Consider the following 9,282-nt stretch of genomic DNA (forward strand, 5'->3'; position numbering starts at 1 on the left):
CACATGTTGTGAGGAGCATCACTTATTCATACCTTTATTATTTCATGCATAATTCACAATAAAGGTTCTTTTGCATTGTTGGAACACAATAAAGTTTTTGTCTTTCTTCGCAATAAGGTATCATTTTCATGGAGTGAGTCAGTTTTAGATGGGAGATGAGTAGCACTAAGCTTCTAACAAATCAATCTTTCAAACAGACTAGTATTCTAAGTGTGACTTTGAGATCTTCACACCACTTGTCCTTTTATCAAGATACAACTGTTATCTAAAATTTCATTACCCATGTAATTTTAGCCAAAGGATGCATATTTATCAAATGATTGCATTTACAAAAGGTACATTGCAGTGTTTAAAAAGAAAAAAAGGCGTATTTTTCATTTGTATTGAACAATGATAGATTACAAATTGAGTTCATGCATCTGAAGCATATTTATATACACTGAGTTTCTTAAAACCTCACACAAGCCGTGAGCTTAGCATTTCTATCTTTCCTACATATCTAAAACAGAAAAGGATAGAATCAAATAGTGAGTGTGAGGATAACCAGTCATTGCCTTGGGTTGCTTTGACTGGTTATTGGCTGCCCCGTTGCCCTTATGAATGTTTTCTCGATCTTCAGACTCTGAAAAACCCCTACTTTCCTGCACAAAAGAGAAGAGGTGTTAGATCCAAACAGATCTAAGCAATGAAAGATTATCCTACAACGTATCATTTATCATAGCCTATCATATTTCTGTTTTGAAAGGGCGGGAAAGATAAAGACACAAATCACTGCTTCACGAGAAAGAAATGTTTATGCTAATGTGTTTGTTTCATGTGCAGATAATTAGTTACTCTAATTGGCATGTGCCCCTGACCAAGGCTCCCTTCGGGTATGAGCCCGACATACCTTTTAGAGTAACTAATCTTAAAATATCAAAGTGGAATGATGAAGAAACCAACTGAAGTATCAAAGGGACATGTTTGTTTTAAATATGAAACCTTTTACTTTACTATTCATGATATGCATAAAAAGAAAAATATTAATGAATAAACTGTTTTAAGGGACATATTATTTCAATGTGAAACCTTACAGTATTTAAAAGGGGTCAATACCACATCGTGAAGATAAACAATTCAATGCAACAGGTTGGTATAGAAACAGAGTATCTGAGTTTTTTTAATGCATGTTCAAACAGTGAACTTCAATGAAATCAGAATCAACTGGTAATGAAATGAGTGTCACGAGCTCGTGCTCGAACTTCATTTCTACATAGGATCAATCCCAGCATGTGCCAAAGTCAGAAATTTAATAAGGATAAAACACAATCTCATCAAAAGGAAAAATTCTCTCAAGGAAAGAATGTATTTTATGGCGAACTGGCTTGTATTTCTTATTCTTCTATACTGTCCATGCTTAATAGCTGCAACAAATGCTGAAAGTCAAGCATTACTTGAACTCAAAGAAGGACTAAATGAATCTATAGAATTACTTGGAATTTGGGATCCAAATTTAATAGAAACCTGCACTAGTTGGTCTCACATCACCTGCGGCGGAGGACATGTTACAGCTATGCACTTAGAATCTATTCAAATAGATATGAACATCCCCAAGTATTAGCAGAAAGACATGTATCCAAAATGGGAAAAAAAAAACACAGCACGCAACTTTCCTAGTAGAATTGTATACAAAATGTGGAAGCATATAAAAGCATGCTGGAACTGTCCAAATAAAATGCCTTTTTAAAAAGATGCGGTATTATGGAATGCGATGATTCCAGAATATGGACAAAATGGCAAGCCTTTGTGGAAGTTGATTCTAGAACAATTTGATGATACACAAAGTTAAAATTCTGTTGGGGGCAGCTTTCATTTCATGTATTCTTGCCTATGTGGATAAAAATGACATTGGTGAGGGGGGCATGACAGCCTATGTGGAGCCTTTGGTAATTCTCTTAATCCTTGTGCTTGATGCCACTGTAGAAGTATGGCAGGAGACTAATGCTGAGAAGGCTTTAGAAGCCCTCAAAGAAATGCAATCTGAGCAAGCAAAGGTTCTGAGAGATGGCTATAGTATTCCAAATCTTTCTACCCGAGAACTCATTCCAGGGGATATAGTTGAACTCAGGGTGGGAGACAAGGTTGCTGCAGACATGCGAATTGTATCCCTAAAAAACATCAACCTTGAGGATGGAACAGAGCTCTCTCACCAGAGAGAGTCAGCCTGTTATTAAACGCACAAACAAAATCCTTATGGATGACTGTGAATTGCAAGCTAAAGATTGCATGGTTTTTGCAGGAACTACTGTTGTCAATGGTCGTTGTACTTGCATTGTTATGAAGCATTGGAATGTCTACAAAAATAGGACAAATTCAAGCACAAATCCAGGAAGCTTCTTTAGAAGATGATGACACACTTTTGAAAAAGAAACTTGATGAGTTCGGGGAACGTCTGATGTATTGTTTGTCTTCTGGTGTGGATCATAAGCTATAAAGATTTTCTCTCATAGGAAGTTGTTGATGGCTGGCCGAAGAATATTAGGTTCTCATTTGAGAAGTGTACCTATTATTTCAAGATTGCTGTTGCTTTGGCTGTTGCTGCTATACCTGAAGGATTGTCTACTGTCATTACGACTTGTTTGGCCCTTGGGACTCGGAAGATGGCACAAAAGAATGCCATTGTGCGGAAGTTACCTAGTGTTGAGACATTGGTTTGTACAACAGTAATTTACTCTGACTCGAAACAACAATATTACTACTGGAAAATACATATTACAGATGCCATTCAAGAATGGATTGAACGTGTTTCTCTCATTCCTGAAGATGGGAGCTTTTAGAACAAGGGTATAGTCCTATATTTTTTCGGATGTTGTAGTTGCAAGCTTCCTGGTAATATGGTGCGTGCAAGATGTTAAAAATGTAAAAAACAAACACAGCGCGTTATTTTCGTGGTGAATATATATTCAAAATGTAGTGTATGCAAAATGTAAAAACTGGACACAGCAAGTTTCCTGGCAAATTTGTATGCAAAATGTGGAAAAAAATAGACACTGTGTAAAAAGGAAAAAGTCCTCTTCAAAATTTCAATAACGGCATAATTAATTTCAGAGAAATATACGATGGAGTCATTTTCATACCTCTAGAGAACACGATTTGCATTTAGAGAGAAGACTCAGAAAGCCCAGCACCCTTCGTCAATGGCGGCACCAAACCCTCGAGAACCTTCTTTGTTATTCGCATTTTGCAAAAAGAGAAATATACGATGGAGTGCAAAACTTTTAGGGTAGCAAAAAAAAAAACCCTTTGTCATTTTTTATATTCTCCCTCAAGTCCGCTGGGCTTATGAAATATGCAATATAATAAAAATCAAACATATTCGATAAAATAAATGTTTATCAATATATCAAATATGTTTTATTTCTATTATATTTTTGTTTTCCTTCTTGGTTAAAAGCTGGTATTTCTTTGTAAAAGGTATTTAATTACAATGCAATTATAAATTGTAATTGAATATTATTATTCAAAATGTAAAAGGTGTATCCATATGCAAGAAGGAGACTAAGTCTTTTGACTTAGTTTTGAAGGAGGAGTTAATTCAGGAGAGATAAGGCTCTCATTGAAGAAGTCTTTTCAGTTTGGAGACATAAGGAGAGCATATAGGATCATGCATAACCACTTGGGAAACATTCAAAAGGAGTTGAGATAATTTTGGAGACAAGAACGTTTTTATAGGAACATGAGGTTGTTTGAAACCAAATGGAGTGAATCTAGGGAGGTTGGAGCACTTTTAGGTAAAGGGTCGAAGTTGGACTTTTTCACCATTTTGGGGAGCTTTTATTACTTGGTTAAGCTTTTTGAGGCTGTTTCTAGTGGTCTTTTCGGTTGGTTATTCATTAAAGAAGACTTTTCCATGTTTGTAGCCCTCTTTGGTGTCTTCTAGACTCCTCTTTTTGAGGCACTTTTCTTGCATCCGACCCAATCAGTTGGGGTTTTTTCTACTTAATTCCTGAAGACACTTCATTTGGAGTTAGATCAGATTTATGCAAGAAAAGTGTTTTGAGAGACTTTTTTCTTGTCCTTAGCATTTTTCTTTTGCACAGATTCTGTAACTCAGATTTGGAGATATGATATATGAAACAACATCTTTTGGAGCGATTTTCTATGGAATCAAACCTTGTTATCCTTCCAACTTTTTGTGTACAAGCATGATTGATGAAGCTAAATTTGTGAGTTATATTACTCCTTGTTTATTTGTCTCAGTCAGTACCTTAATATAGGAACGTATGTATGTTTGCAGGTCATAGTATGTGTTTTAAAGTTCAAAATTTTTGAGTGAAATATTATTATTTCCTCATTGGTTCGTCTCAAGACCTTATTATGAAATACTTATGCAAACGTATAATAGGAAAGAAGTGTTTATCAATTAAAGTAGAATATTGCAGACTGAGATCAGTTTTTTATTATTTATCTCTCACATTTTGGTGTATCACTAGGTTCTAGTTAATTTTAGTTTAGTTTTAAGTACCTTTTCTGTAATTTCTTTCCCTTTACCCTGCAAAGTTAGTCCAATATTAGAGAGTATCAGGTGATTATCCAATAGGAACCGGCCTAGGAACTGGAGGTTTCATTTCAAGTTGCGCATTGCCCACATGCAGAAGTGAATCCCATGTTAGGCCAGATTGCTAAACATATAGTTTAGTAGGGTGCAAATTTGTGCCTTAACAGTTTTGGCACGCCCGGTGGTACCTTAAAGGAGGTTCATTTTCATATTTTATCCTGATTTTGATGCACTGTCAGCATAATAAAGACCTGTAAGAGGTTATAAATTTGTGTATCTGGCGACTCCCTGGTGAAAAGATCAAGTGAGCATAATTATTTTGCCTTATGAGAAGAATTGAAAGTAGAAGTTCCAAAAGCTTTGAATATTTGCAGCTTTCTTCACCAAAATGACAAGGAAGATCAGCCAAAAGAACCATATATACGAAAAGAGGCAAGTCATTACCTCCTACAAGAGTTTATCAAAGAAGAGGTAAAGCTGTAAACAGGAATCGAAGAGATAGACATTCAGCCTCACCTACTTGTAGAGTTGCTGCAGCAAGTACATCAGTTCAGCTTGGTGCTATGGCCTTACCAAGAGCCTTTGCTTTCGTGCCTTTCAATCAAGGAAGCCCATTGAATTTCGCCCAGCATCATGACGTGCCTTTGGCGGCACTAAAAGGCTTACCAGATTTCACTGGAGAAGGCCAAACACTAGCAATAGACTACATCCGTGATGTGGCAAGTTTATGTAATGTGCACCATGTTACAGAAGAAGATGTTGCTGTGAAATTGTTAGCAGCATCCTTGAAAGGAAAAGCTTTAGAATGGTTCAGAACTTTGGCTGTGGGGTCAGTTAACTCGTGGGATGAGCTTTGGGATCTGTTAACCAAGTTTTTTGAAGACAAGTCTGATCACTTGTCCCTGGTGGAACAGCTCACAACTATCAAGCGTGCTCCTCAGGAGCGGATGATAGATTTCAACTCTCGTTTTCAAAAAACATGGAAACGAATACCAGCAGCGGTAAGACCAAGTGCAGATCATGCATTTTTGTATTTTCTGAAAAGTTTGAATAGTGATATCTCAGTAATGATTCAATCAATGGGTGGTACTTCGCTGCCCCAAGCTTTTGGCATTGCTATTAGAGCAGAAAATAGCCTTATACAGGCTGGTAAGATAGCACCTAGGCCTCCAATGCCTTATTTTCTAGCTATTCAACCTAACATGTCAATTAATATACCACCTCTTGCCTCTTTGCCTGTTATACCAGCAATGCCTATTGCTGCTCCTCAAGAGACAACGGTAGCAGGCACGTCAAATGAAATACATGAGATAAGGAGCAGCCAGCAAAAGATAGAAAATATTTTGCAGACTCTGGGAAATGAGTTGACAAGTATTAAGAAGCATTACCAAGCTCCAAGGCCAACTTTTCAGCAACCAAGTCAAGGCTACAATCAGCAGTACCAGCAGAATAGACAGCCTTATCAGAATAATTACCAAGGTGCGAGGCAAAATATTAATCAAAGGTCTTATCAGCCTTACAATCCAGCACCTTTGAATGCTGCAAATGCAGTAAGAGACATTGTACCTGCTCAAAATAATTTAATATCAGAGGTAGACTAGTGTTATCCTTGCAACCAAGCTCATAATCAGTCTACATGCTCTAATGGCATGATAAATCAAGCTCTCATGGTACAAAATGCTGCAAGCTCACAACCGGATATACCTCCAGCTACGCCTGAACAACAGCAAGAAATGCATACTATGGAAACTGGTTTTCTTAACTGGCAAGATGAAGAATTTAATGGCATGAATGGCGATTCACCGATTGCAGCCAATACTCGAGCTAAGAAAAGAGCTCTTGACATAGGCCAAACATCAGAGAAAGGTAAAGGACCTGCAACCGAAGAATCGTCATTCAAATCCACACAAATACCAAGCATTCTGAAGAAAGTACCTGTTGCAGCAGCTAAGGAGCAGTTTCAAAAGGATGCAGATATGTCTGTTGTCAAGACACAACAAAAAGTACATTCAGCTGTACCTTACAGCATTGTGGACACCATGAAAAAGATGAATGTTACCATGAGCATGTGGGATTCTTTAGCTATTCCTGGACAAGTTAATAGTTTGAAGAAGGCATTGAACGAAGAAATTCCTCCTAAGGTGACATTTGCTGATGCTGGTAAGGAGGCTGTGTTGACTAATACTATTGTCCAGAATGATGAGAAGGGGAACAACAATAAAGAAGCAACTTCAATCCAAGGTAAGAGCGTGAAACCTCCCCCGTTTTACGTTTCTCTTATTATTGGTGATAATTTGGTACACAACTGCATGGTGGATAGCGGAGCTACATGCTCTGTTATGCCTAAAAAGATAGCCGACCAACTTGGTCTGAAGTATGATTTATTAGAAAAAGGCGTAGTACAGCTTGATGGTTCGGCTGTTAGGACTATAGGCTTTATCAAAGATGCTAGTTTAACCTTACATGCTTGTCCTAATTTCTCTATATCTCAAGATATTTATGTCATAGATCTGCCCCCATATTTCGCCCTGTGTTTGTCAAGAGAATTTACTGCCAAAATAGGAGGATATTTATCATCAGATTGGTCACACATGCTGTTCCGAACTAGATATGGAACCAAAGTGACTATCCAATCTGAATTGTTGTCTAAGAATCATATAGAGCCTTATACGCCTAACATCATTAATGCTAATTGTATGATTTTTGAGCATGATGAGTATGCAGTTGTTCATGAGCCTGTAACTCAGGTCAGTGAAATACTGGATGTCCTGTTAGATGAATGGGCAGCAAAGAATGTTTTGGAAGATGAAACTAGCATCCTTGTGGATGCTGGTTTGGGAAATTATATGTTTCAAGAAGCTGGTTTAATTATGCCTAATCTGGTTAAAGGATAAGAAGCTAATATTGAATCTCAGAATGATGTTTGGGAGATGTTCTTTGACGGGTCATGAAGCAGGAATGGTTCAGGAGGTGGGGTTATGCTTGTTTCACCTAAGGGTGAGAAATATTATGCAGCTTTCAAGTTTGGTTTTGCCTGTACCAATAATACAGCAGAGTATGAAGGGCTGATTCAAGGTTTAGAGTGGGCAAGAAAACGTGGAATTAAAAACCTGAAGGTGCATGGTGATAGTGAGCTAATTGTTAACCAAGTTAGAGGTTTGAATGCAGTAAAAAATGATACTTTAAAAGCATACAAGCTCAGGGTTTGGGATTCCATTGAAGTTTTTGATGCATTTAACATTATAACTATTCCAAGAAGTAGAAATCAGCATGCCGATCGGTTAGCTGCAGTTGGAGCCCAATATGATATACCAAACAGTATAAAAGGGACCTGTGATCAGCATCATATCAAGATTATTATCCAGCCCTCAATTTTGGATAATAATATTAATTGGCAAGTGTTTGAATCAGATGAGCAAATTTTACAATTCCTACTGGAGGAAGATATGTTCGCTGCCTCAAATCAGAACAGAATTCAGCAACAATATGGGGATCAAGTCATTCAACTGAAGTCAAATAAATTGCCCAAGGGTCTTGTTACCTTGGAGTCAATTTTTAATTTGGATGATCAAGCTAAAAAGAATAAGACCAGTTTGATGGTCCCGCAAGAGCATTATGAAAAGTTGGAGGTTGCACCTAGGAAAAGCTTAAAGATAGGTAAAGTGAATTCCTCTACTGAAAAGGAGTCATATGTTCAGCTTTTTCAAGAGTTTGCAGACATTTTTGCATGGGAATATGGTGATTTGAAAGGTTTCAATCCTGAATTAGCACAACATACCATCGAGTTAGAACCAAATGCTAAGCCAGTGAGACAAATGCAGCATCCTATCAACCCAAAGATAGAACCATTAATGAAAAAGGAAGTTTTTAGGCTGATTGAAAGTGGCATTATCTTTCCCATCAAACACACCAGCTGGGTGTCCAATCTGATACCTGTTAGGAAAAAGAATGGAGAGCTTAGATTATGTGTCGATTTTAGAGACCTGAATAGAGCATCCTTGAAGGATAGGCATCCCCTTCCTTCAATGGAACAAATATTGCAGTATGTGGCTGGTTCGGAAAGATTCTCACTTCTAGATGGTTATTCAGGATATAACCAAATTCTAGTTAGAAATGAAGACCAGTATAAAATAGCTTTTACCACTAAATGGGGTACCATGGCCTACAAAAGAATGCCCTTTGGTTTATCCAATGCAGGGGAAACATTCCAGAAAGCCATGGATATGGCATTTAGTAATCTGATGTACTAGTTTGTTTTGGTTTATCTTGATGATATCATAGTTTATTCTAAGAAGGCCGTAGATCATCTTGGGCACTTAAGGCAGATTTTTGAGCACTGCAAGGAGTTTGGTGTTTCACTCAACCCTAAGAAATGCATGTTTGATGTTCATGAAGGAAACTTGTTGGGTTATGTTGTTTCTAAGCAAGGTGTCACAGTGGATCCGAAAAGAATAGCAGCAATCTTGGAGATACCCTTGCTGCATCATAAGAAGGGATTACAATCTTTCATTGGGAGGATTAATTTTGTTAGGCGTTTCTTGCCTAATATTGCAGATTTATTGAAACCACTTACAGCCATGCTGAAGAAGAATGTTGTTTTCCACTGGACAAAAGAAGCAAAATTTTCAAACTATCAAGGAATCACTTGCAACAGCACCTGCTCTAGTAAATCCAAACTTTAGCAAAGATTTCATTTTGTATGCATATGGTGGTTATGAGGCTATTTCTACAATGCTGGTCCAGAA

This window comes from Cryptomeria japonica, chromosome 9, assembly GCF_030272615.1.
Source record: "Cryptomeria japonica chromosome 9, Sugi_1.0, whole genome shotgun sequence".
Classification (NCBI taxonomy): Eukaryota; Viridiplantae; Streptophyta; class Pinopsida; order Cupressales; family Cupressaceae; genus Cryptomeria; species Cryptomeria japonica.